Raw genomic sequence first — 12,658 nt, 5'->3', positions numbered from 1 at the left:
ACAATACTATCTTCATAGAAATATAATTTAACATGAAATAGCAATTTTAACCTCATGATATATCTTAAAAATGATTAATAGTTATTCATATTGTACTTCATTTCTGTTCTCAGACATTAAAATTGCTTTTAACTTTTTGACTCATGTAGGAAACAATGATAGAATAGGTGAAAATTGTACACATTTTCCAAATTAATCATTATTAAAGTAGAAGCAATATGAATGTTGGTTGAAATAATGGTAAATTTTTAACCTAAATAACAATGAGGGGGCTACTCAGCGGTTTATTGTTCCTCTCATCCTGCCTCCCCTTTCCTGGTTGGCGACCAGATGTCTGATTGCACAGCCCCTGACTCGTGAGAGCCCTGCTTTATACGTGACTCAGGCCTCGCAATCCTCTCTCTCTTTGTTTTCTATGGCCAGTTCATAAATTCCCTGTCTTGCAGCCAGATAAGGCTGTCCTTGCTCTAACCTCAGGTATCTTTGCTCAGCATTCCGGAGGCCCTGAATTCCGGAGGCCCTTAATTAAGCGTGTTATTTGCTCAGCATTCCGGAGGCCCTGAGCTAGTTATCTGTGAACCTTTGCAAAATGCTATAACTGTGGTTAAAACGAGGGGTCCTTCAAAACCTAATTTAATAATATGAACAGAGCATATATTCTCATCATCAACACCCTTATATGAGAAATGCAGTGATATCACTATGTTTCAAGACAAAGTGCAAAAAAATCATAAGTTTAAAAGGACATATAGGGGAACAGGGAGACACCTTGTGCAGTGATGTAAAAAACATGCTTGGCGGGATGTGCCTGTAATCTCAGTTCTTGGTGGGCAGAGACAGGAGCATGCCTGGGGATTTCAGACCAGTGATCCTTGTGAAATCAATAATCTTCATGTTCAGTGAGAAAACTTACTCTAAACACTAGGTGGAAAGCAATTGTGGCAGAGATTTGATATCAGTTGAAGACGGATGCTTAAAAAAAAAATCCAGCAGTAGCTCAGAACTGAATTTGAGAAAGGGTTATTTATTTAGTGGTAGATTCACAGATTACAGTCCTCTGCACGTCGATTCACAGATTACAGTCCTCTGCACGAAAGGAATCACACCACTGGAAGCAAGAGCAATGGTATGTTTTACATTGGCATTTATAGTATAAAAGGCCACACCCAAGTGGGCAGGTAACTTAAAAGACTACTGGAAGTAGGTATTTCTACAGCAATCAACCTCTGATCTCCATGAATAAGTGCATGTGTGTGTGTACATTCATATATCCACATGAACATATGAAAAAATAAGGACCAGACATAAAGACACAAACACGTGCAAAATAATCATATAATTTGCTCATTTAAAAAATGTATTTATTTTCACATTTCCAGACTTTTTAAGAAGCAGTTAACAACTTTTGTCACCTATTGACCCTGTGGTTGTTCTATTATTGTGGTATTTTATGCTCATTACTTTGCACGAATATCATCTTCAGTGCATCAGTCTGATATTCTAAACCATTTATTCAGTCTACTTACTAGATAGGCATAAACTCTAATTAGTTTATACCAATATCATTTCTAGAGATTAATTTCTGTCACATGGTTGGTAACTTGCCTACCCCAGATGAACTTTCCATAACCCACACAGAAATAAAACTTTTTTATGATATTAGGAGGCATTATTTTGTTTTGTAAATTAATAACAAATCTTTTGTAAATGTTAGTTTTGTACTCAGGCAAAATAGTGTTTTCCTTTTAATGTTAAAATTTCTAGTTTTCATTTTTATGTGTTATTTTATTTAAAAGAACATATAAATATCCTTTAATAGAAAGCTATAAACTTTTCAAAATGGAAAAAATTCCACATAATATAAGAGCATATGATCTTGTGTCTTTTTACCCAATAATTTGATTCACGTTGGTGGTTAGGGAAGAGGTAAATGCATAGATTACTATTGGAACCACTCTGGAATTTTGTTGGATTTTCTGTGTAAAGTCAAAAATTGCTTCTTAAAGAAAAATAATTAGGACTATAAAGGTGAAAGGCTCCCTAGTGGGCGTCTTCCCTCGGGAAGGACCCCGTGCCCAGAGATCAGTCGAAAACACGCAGCCGGATGCAAACAGCAGAAGGTTTATTGGTGGATACGCAGGTACCTGGGCGACAAGTCTCTCGAAGAGCTTGCGCGCCTGCAGGTTGGGGGTGAGGGGTTTTTATAGGGGAGCAAAAAGCAAGGTTTACAGAAGCGAGATGCAGGGTGGTAAATTTTTAACCTTAGATAACATTGAGGGGACTTCTCAGCGGTTTATTGTTCCTCTCATCCTGCCTTCCCCTTTCCTGGCTGGCGACCAGATGTCTGATAGCATAGCCCCTGATTCGTGACGAGCCCCGCTTTCTACGTGACTCAGGCCTCGCAATCTTCTCTTTCTTTGTTCCTATGACCTATCCATAAATCTCATGTCTCGCAGCCAGATGAGGCTGTCTTTGCTCAGGTGTCTTTGCTTAGCAATCTGGAGGCCCTGAGCCTGTTATTTGCTCAGCATTCCAGGAGGTCCTGAGCTAGTTATCTATGAACCTTTGCAAAACGGTATAACTGTGGTTAAATCGAGTTGGGGTCCTTCAAAGGAAACAAGGAAGGGAAGTGGGTTGAAAACAAGCAAAATACAATTTAAATATGTATTAAAATGCCATTACTTATCAGTTAGTTTTATTAATAGATGATAATTAAAAACAAAAAGAAGGAAAATACATTTATAATATCATGATACATTAATTTTAAGCCTTTTTATTTTTTAATGATTAAGTTAAAATGATTAAGAACAATATGATTCAAGCTTTCCAGAGAATTATGAAGGAAATAAAAGTTGTAAAAAAGTAATACTCCATTATCTACCAATGATCCAAGATAATACTCCATTACCTAGCAATGATCCAAAATGTGTTCATAACTTGAAGTTTAAAGTAGCTTGCTGTGAGTAAAATAATTTCTTTTAGATGTGTGTGTTTAAATACTGCCTGTTCAATCATATTATTTTTTAATATATAAATATTAATCATTTCACCAAACTAATATTAGATAATGACTCATATGAAACAATCTCATGTTTGTTTCACAATCACTTTAATACTGATGTAAGAAGGAGATTTTAAGATGCATTATCATCTTGTGTGAAAAGAAATTCAACTAAACTTTTGATTGTCATTTTGTCTTTTTGTTTTTAAATATCAACATAATTTCTCTCGTTTTCTATTTGGAAATTATTGGGAGTAATAGCAATGCTTTGGAACTTTTATTTGATATTTATTACAAAGTGCAGCTGACCAAAAGCCACTGCAAATTATTATTCTATTCAATTTAATGTAGGATGTTCACCTTTTGATGTCAGTTTTTCTTATGAAACAGAGAGCAAAATGATATATATGTATTTGTGTTTTATTTAAATTTAGTCTTATAAATAAAGTGTTGTATGAACTAAAATAATTACCGTTACGATACATTGTGATATAAATTTTTAGAAGAGCTCTCATCTTTCCTTACCACTATAATTTTTACCTATTTCCCATAGCCTTTTGTATTAATTTTTAGTTTGTAAAACTTATTTTTTATTTTAGTTATATTAGATTGTGTCATTGACCTGGATTAGGCAGTCACTGAAATTCCAGAGCTCATTTTCTTAGGATCACGTTTCTGCCAATCCTTCCATTTCTCTGTACATTCGCTGAAGGCTCTCTGAGCAACTTTTAGTGGTGGAATGATGGAGTTGTTTACATAATAGATAAAAAATCAGGAGGCTGGGCAGTGGAGCCATATGCCTTTAATGCCAGCACTCTAAAGGCAGAGGCACAAGGATGCCTGTGAGCTCAATAACCATATCAACATCTTTCTGTTTCTCACTCTGAGAAAATTTTCTGCATGTTATTATTTCTCTCTAAATTGGAGCCATCACAAGTAGTTCATCTTATCCCATGTTTATTCAATTAATTTGTTGGGTCAATAGACTTTGATTCAGAAATATTTGTCTTAACTCACTTATAGATGAGATGAGATTATAGTTCAGTTTCTTGTCTCAGATACTGGAAATAGAATCTGGTTTAGCTGACAAAGCTTGAGAGAACTGAACCACTATGGAGATAAAGAATTTATCCCTAAGCCCAGCTTCGCATAGTAGTTTCTTAAAGTCTTTCAACTGTATGGCTCATACAACTCTACACTGTTTAGTTAAATATATTTTCATATGTATTATTACTCTACGATCATGATGGCGACTATGAGTTCTGTGGTGTTCTATAGCTTAAAAAGCAAGACAAAACGACAGCCTACAGAATAGGAAAAGATCTTCACTAATGCTACATCAGGCAGAGGTCTGATTTCCAAAATACACAAAGAACTCAAGAAATTGGTCATCTAAAGAACAAATAACCTGAAGAAAATCATGTACTTATCCTCCTGGAGATTGGAAATAGATAAGAGTCCCAGGTAACCTCGGGTGCATGGGGGGATGGGTGGGAGGGTTGTTGGAAGGGGAGAGGGTTAGAGAGAAGGGAGTAGGGGAGGAATGGAGAAAACTCAGGGGACTGAGATGGGGGGAGGGAGGAAGGATGAATATTGGATCAGGGAAGAATATATCTCAACTAAGGGAGTCATTTTAGGGTTTACAAGAGACTTGATTATAAATGGGATCCCGGGTCCAAGGAGAGATCCCCAGATTGTTCTCTAGACAGAGGAGAGGATGCCTGAACCGGCCTTGTCCTATAAACATACTGATGAAGATTTTGCTTATCACCTTAGATCCTTCATTCGACGATGGATGGCGATACAGACGGAGACCCACATTGGAACACCTGACTGAGCCCCCCATGGTCCAAATGAGGGGCAGAAGGAGGAAGAACATGAAAAAAAAACTCAGGACCGCGAGGGGTGCGATCACCCACTGATACAAGGGGACTGATCTAATGAGAGTTCACCAAGGTCAGTTGGACTGGGACTGAACGAGCATGTGATCCAACCAGATTTTCTGAATGTGGCCGGATTCTCTGAATGTGGCTGGCCCGGAGCCTTTCTGATAAGCCACTGACAATAACACTGGGACTTGTTTCCTCTGCATATACTGGATTTTTGGGATCCAAACTGTTTGGATACTCACCTTCCTGGACCTGGAGGGAGGGGGGGAGGAACTTGAACTTCCCACAGGGCTGGAAGCCCTGACTGCTCTTAGGGATGGAGAGGGAGGGGGAGGGGGAGGGGAGAGTGGGAGGGTGTTGGGAGGAGGGGCGGAAATGGAAAGTTTCATAATTTAATAAACTTTGAAAAAAAATGGAATATTGACTATAACAGAGAACTGTCAACAGAGGAATCTAAAATGGCTGAAAGACACTTAAGGAAATGTTCAACAACATCCTTAATCATCAGAGAAATGTAAATCAAAACAACTCTGAGATTTCATCTTACAAATGTAAGAATGGCCAAGATCAAAAACACTGATACAACTTATGCTGGAGAGGTTGTGGAGAAAAGGGAACACTTCTGCATTACTGGTGGGAATGCAAGCTCGTACAGCCCTTTTGGATGCCTGTGTGGTGATTTCTCAGAAAATTAGGAAACAATCTTCCTCAAGAACCAGTAATACCACTTTTGGGAATAAACACAAAGGTTTCTCAATTGTGCCACAAGGACGTGTGTTCAACTATGTTCATAGCAGCATTGTTTGTAATAGTCAGAAGCTGAAACAACCTAAGTGGTCCTCCACCAAAAAGTGGATAAGAAAAATGTGGTACATTCACACAATGAAGTACTACACAGCAGAAAAAAAATAACATCTTGAATTTTGAAAAACTAAAAAAGAATAGTTCTAGAAAACATCATTTTGAGTGAGGTAACCCAGACACAGAAAGACAATTATCACATGTACTCACTCATAGGTGGTTTATAAACATAAAGCAAAAAAAAGCCTACAATCACAATCCCAGAGAACCTAGACAACGATGAGAACCCTAAGAGAGACTTACATAGATCTAATCTACATGGGAAGTAGAAAGAGACAAGATCTCCAGAGTAAACTGGAAACATGGGAACCTTGGGGGAGGGAAGGGAGGGGCGCAGATAAAAATGTAGAGTGCAATAAAAATCAATTTTAAAAAGCAATATAAACTAAATCATGGTAAACAATGTATAAGTGCTGGTGTTTTGTTTTGTCAAAAATCCAGTATCATCCATTAAAAGTAATTGATTCGGTGATTTGCTGTTTTCTCAATAAGGAATCAGAAAATGATTCCAAGTATAAATGTGGCAATTAAAACAAGACAGTTTCAACAGGGACACAAATTGTAAGTTTATATCTTTCTCTGGTGGTAGCTGAGGGGAAAGCATTAAACTTTTATCAAAGATAATTTTTCTTTCTTTTCTAAAAATATATTCCATTCTATTGTTGCAGAATGGAATAAAGATGATAAAGAAATCCAGACACACATGTATGAAGCATTTAAATGATTTTAAGCCAATACTAGGGGACAATAAAAGACAAAAATGAAAATGGAAAAGCATAAGAACTTCAACTAAGACTTGAAAACCTTGCTACAGGGTCAAAGTAAATGGTTAGGCATAATTTTTTCTTTTTCTTTTTTTAGAGATTATAATTACATTTCTCCCAATCTTTTCTGGTCTCCGAATTCTACTACATAATTCTCATTGCTCTCTTTAAAAATCATAGCCTCTTTATTTCATTATTTGTTATTGTATGCATATATATTGCTAATACACATTTTTCATTTTTATTACTTTAAAAATAATACCAATCAAAGTTCCCACTTCCTCCCCTCCTCCTGCTTTCCTTCCACTCCCCCCACAACCCTCCCCCCACCACCTCCAGTCCTAAGAGAGGACAAGGAACCTTGCCCTGTGGAAAGTTCAAGGCCCTCCCCACTACATCCAAGCTGAGCAAGGCATGCATACAAAGAGAATATGATCCTAAAAAGCCAATACATGCAGTAGAGATAAATCCCAGTGCCATTGTTATTGGCCCCTCAGTTTGCTCCTACTGTCAACCACATTCAGAGGGACGAGTTTATTCCCATGCTCCTTCATTCCCAGTACAGCTGGAGTTGGTGAGCTCCCATTAGCTAAGGCAAACTGTCTTAGTGGGTGAACCAACCCTTCGTGGTCCTGACTTCCTTGCTCATATTCTCCCTCCTTCTGCTCTTCAACTGGACTTTGGAGCTCAGTCCAGTGCTCCGATGTGGATCTCTGTTTCTCTCTCCATCCAACGCCAGATGAAGGTTTTATTGTGATATTCAAGACAGTCATCAGTCTGACTATGGGAGAAGGCCAGTTCAGACACCCTCTCCTTCACTGCCCAGAGACCTAGCTGTGGTCCTCCCTGTGGACTTCTGGAACCCCTCGAGAGCCAAGCTTCTTGCCAACCCCAAAATGGCTCTCTCAATTAAGATATCTTCTTCCCTGCTCCCATATCCATCCTTTCTCCATCTCAATCATTCCACTCCTCCAAGCTGTCCCCCACCCTCTCCTTCTCCCTTCTTCCTCCCCCTCCCCCCATTCCCTCTAACGGACTAATACATATTTCTAAATATAACCTGATAAGTCTGTATAAAGCTACTTTCCTGTTTACTTTAGGTTTGACCATTTGGTATTGGATAATCACTTGATGTACTCTTCCCTAGGGAAGACCATATCTGTGAATCCCATCAATCCTTAATTTAGTCTTTCATTAGGGTTTTGTGTTACAAAGCATATGTAATAATGTAAACATATAAAATGTTTCCATATTATATAAATGAACAGTTGTAGTAGAAATGTGAAAGGAAAAAATACATCTTGTTGACTAAAACAGCTTCAAGAGTGTAGTTGAACCAACCTACAGCTCTAATTATCAGAGCTGTAAAATAAATAAGAAAAAAGTTTGAAACCTTTTTTTTTCTTTTTAGCAGATTCTCCTGAAAATATGCTATGAGATAGATCTTGATTTATACTCAAGTTAGTTAGCATTTCTAATAAATCTTTATGTTGAAACTTTGAACAATTGTTCACAAATATGGAAAAATTCTAAAGAGAATTAATATAAATAAAAAAGAAATGACATAACTCTTCAGATAGGTAATGAAAGTTAGCACTAGGTGTTCTTCAATGTATTGAATCATTCTACAAACACAAGAAATGTGGTAAGCACTTTGATTCTCAGGGACCTATAATGGGTTTTCCTAAGTCAAAATCTCAAGCTCTAGACACTAAAATTAATGTGAAATCCAAATCTGAAATTTGAGCTTACTCTAATTCTTTTTTCATTTTAAATATCTTTATTTATCATATCACAAACTACATACAAATCGAACTTTGGTCTCATTTAACACTTTAAGTTTTTCCCTTTTGTGTGGGCAATTAGTGATTAATTACTTATTCAGTTAATTATCTTAGAACTTTTTCAAACTTGCATACCACACATGTAATGTTACTCTTCAAAGGAATGAGAGAGCATAAAGTTTTTTCTTTCTGTTCATATAAATTCAAATTTAAGTTAATTCCTGTTAAAAAAACATTGTATCTTTTTATGCATAAGTAATGTAGCCTTCCCTCATATTTCTTTCTTCTTTTAAATTTTTTTTTATTCATTTTACATACCAACCACAGTTCCTCCTCCATTCCTACTGCATCTAGACTGAACAAGGTATTCCACAAAAGGGAATCGGCTCCGAAAAGCCAGTTCACATACTAGGTATAAATTCTGGTCCCATTACCAGAGTTCCAAAAAATAGACCAAGCTACACAATTGTCACCCACATTGAGAGGACCTAGTTCCATCACATGCATTCCCCCGAGTTGTCATGTCCCCAGAGTCCATGAGCTCCCACTAGCTCAAGCCAGCTGTCCCTGAGGGTTTTCCACATCATGATCTTGCCTGCCCCTTTCTCATATAATCCTACCTCCCTTTCTCTGACTGAACTCCAGGAGCTCAGCCCAAGGCTTGCCTGTGGATCTCTGCATCTGCTTCCATCAGTTACTGGATGAAGGTTCTGTGATGACAATTAGGATAGTCACCAATCTGATTACAGAAGAAGACGAGTTCAGGCACACTCTCCACTATTGCCAAGAGCCTTAGCTATGGTCGTTCATCCTTGTGGTTTCCCTAGCACCAGGTTTCTCACTAACCTCATAATGGCTTCCTCTATCAAGATGCCTCTTTCATTTTTTCTCCACCTCCTTCCCTCCCCCAACTCTACTCTCCTGTTCCCTCATGTTTTCATCCCCCAACCTCTCTCCTCTCCCCCTCACTTTCAGTTTACCCTGGAGATCTTACCCATTTCTTCTTCCTAGGGACATCCATGCATGTCCCTCTCAGTTTCCTCCTTGCTACCTAGCCTCTCCAGGGCTGTGGACTGTAGCCTTTTATTTTTGAGATTATAATACAATTATATAGTTTCCCTTTCCCTATACTCCACCAAATACTCTCAAATATCATTCTTTGCAAGCTTTCTAATCCATGTTTTTTTATTAATTGTTGTTATATATATACATATACACACATACATATATGTATTTTTTCTGAATATAACTTCCTGGGATCTTTTAGCATTATAAAGAACAAATATCAATTATTTACATAAATTCCAAATTCACATTAACATTTTTCTTAAAATTGATTTTTCGTATTTCATATTTTAACTTCATAGCTTCATACAGAAGTAACTGTGAGAGAAATTGCACAGAATAAACAACAGAAAGAAATTTTATTGCTATACTTTTAACTGATAATTTTAAGTATATAATTAAAGATGCATGGATTTACTTAGAAGAAAGGCAAAAAAAGAAGATGTCCAATTCTTTTTAAGTCCACCATTCATCTATGATGACTATAAGATTCAACAGTGTGCTTCTTAATTCAAACTAACTGATAACACAATAAAAGAAATTCACTGATAAGTTCCTGTAGCTTTGGATTTGAAATATTTTTAATTGCTTTATTTATTACTTCCAGAATTTTATGATCTGTAACTTCCTCTAAGATAATCATCTTTAAACACTGAATTCTAAAGATGTAAAGAGAAAAACTTTTTAAAAATAGAATTTAGTGATAACTTTTCCACTGCCTCCAAAAATAATTCTGAAAACCTGCTAACATGATGTTGATTTCTAATTTGAAAAATTACATCATCTATTCAAAAAAAAGTACAACAGAGTTTTTTTTAATTGGGTCAGTTTGTTATTGAATATCATTCTAAATAAAGATAAACGAAAACTCTGCATCTGACTGTCAAATGAAACTCTCCTAATTAAATTTGGAAATTATTTTTCTCTGGAAAATCAAGGGCCTATGGATATTTATCAAAATATTATTGAAAAATATTTATTACCTGTTCTCAAAATCTATATAGCCAGATTGGTTCTGCCAGTGATCTCTGCTTTTCCCACTGAGTGACTCAGGTGCCATGTGATGTTCACAATCTCTCTGCATCTTCAGTACTCAGTTTTTACTTTTATCCTGTTGTCCTTTAATGTAAAATCAAGTACTTCATGTCAGAGTATACTCTTCTTGACTTCTCTTAGTACTGGGTACAGTTTTTCAATTCTATGAATCGTAGTGGAGAACTTACTTTCAATTAAATGTTATTCAAAATTATAGTTTTCTTTGCTAAAAAGAAGAATGATTCTATCATCAGTTCTCTTAATCCTAAATGTTTTCCACTAAGTGCTGCAAAAAGAAATTTGCCTCTCTATAACCCATTTTATAGTTTAAATGCAAAAATTCAAACTTTTAAAAATGTCTACCCACTCATTACAAATTTCTAAATACAGTAGAAATAATGTGACCGTCTTAGTGTCAGCTTGTATGACCCATATTGTTGTAAAATTCCAGTTCTTAATGTCACTCTGCAATGGACTGGAAAGTAGTCCTGTTCTCAACCACATTGAGGACTTGAGTAAGTCAAAAAGCTGTCAGTCTACCTTGTGAAAGAATAACATACAGAAGCATAGCTCCAAAACGTTGCATGCACTGTGGATATGCTGACAATGTTTGATGAATCTTCTGTTTTCATAGAAGAAAAACGAGAACAAACACAGAAAATGTAACAGTATTTCATCTCAAACTGAAAATTGAAATAAACTTTAATGTAATTCATCATTTCAGCATCTCTATCTTATTTGCAATAAAGCTCTAAATATGTTCTTTAAATTACTAATTTAGGAAACTCTACAGAATACTTTCTATGTGCAAGTCTGCCTTCTGTGCACCACAAACAAATTAGCGAATCAAAGAGATAATGTTTTATACCTCATTAATCTTAAATATTAAAGAGAGGAGAAAACTTGCATGATAAAAGCAATGTGATTAATCATATTACAAAATTGGTTAGAGCTTTAAATTATATTTTTAAAGAAATAAAGACAGCAGGATACAATTACTGTGTTGCATAGGCCAAAGCATTTGTGGTGCAAATATGATTGAAAGAAAAAAAATAAGGGAGAAAACTTTTTTCTAACAAATGAAGAGGGCAAAATTTGATTACAATTAAAATATGAAGAGCATTATTACAGTAGAATAAATAACCATTTCCTAGTTCTGAAATACTTACACATTAACTTTTTATACAGCAGGAAGAGTGGAAACGAAAGAACAATTTAAGGACTGATTTTTTATGACTGTTGAGTCCAAGTAATACTATAAATATTGAAATTACATTGAATTACAATAAGATACATTGGCACAGAGCATGTCCAGAATGTATTATTTTTGCATGGCTAGAGTAACATATTTCCGAAAAATAACTTGTATGAAGTAACAGAAATGAATCTCTCATACTAGATGACATAGATCTGAATATATATCACTGCATCAAATTCCAGTAGTGGCAGATCAGGCGGTTGTGGCTCATGCCTTTAGTCCCAGCACTTAGGAGGCAGAACTCTGTGAGTTCAAGATCAGCCTGGCCTACAAGAGCTATTTCCAGGATAGGCTCCAAAGTTACAGGGAAACCCTCTCTCTAAAATCAAACAAACAAACAATAAAACAATTATCCAGTAGAGGCTCTTGAAATTTTGCAAGACTGGTTGCTTTGTAGCCATATAAGTCATGCTTCAAGACAAACAATCTCCATGCCCTGCATTCATGTGTTCTTCTCTTCCTTTGGTACATCTAAAGTCTTCTGTTTTTTTTTTTATTTTTTATTTTTTATTTTTTATTTTTTTTATTAAATTATAAAAGTTTCCATTTCAGCCCCTCCTCCCAACACCCTCCCACTCCCCCCTCTCCCTCTCCTCCTCCCTCTCCATCCCCTAGAGCAGTCAGGGTTTCCTGCCCTGTGGGAAGTTCAAGTTCCTCCCCCCTCCCTCCAGGTCCAGGGAAGGTGAGAGTCCAAACAGACTGGAGCGCCAAAATCCAGTATATGCAGAGGAAGCAAGTCCCAGTGTCATTGTCAATGGCTTTTCAAAAAGGCTCCGGGCCAGCCACATTCAGAGAATCTGGTTGGATCACGTCCTCGTTCAGTCCCAGTCCAACAGGCCTTGGTGAACTCTCATTATATCAGTCCCCTTGTATCAGTGGGTGCTCGCATCCCTCGCAGTCCTGATTACTTTTTTTATTTTCTTCATCATTCTGTTCCTCATTTGGACTGTGGAGTGCTCAGTTCGGTGTTCCAATATGGGTCTCCATCTGTATCGCCATCC

Source organism: Myodes glareolus, chromosome 5 (assembly GCF_982192425.1).
Source record: "Myodes glareolus chromosome 5, mMyoGla1.1, whole genome shotgun sequence".
Classification (NCBI taxonomy): Eukaryota; Metazoa; Chordata; class Mammalia; order Rodentia; family Cricetidae; genus Myodes; species Myodes glareolus.
Note: the sequence above shows the minus strand (reverse complement) of the source record.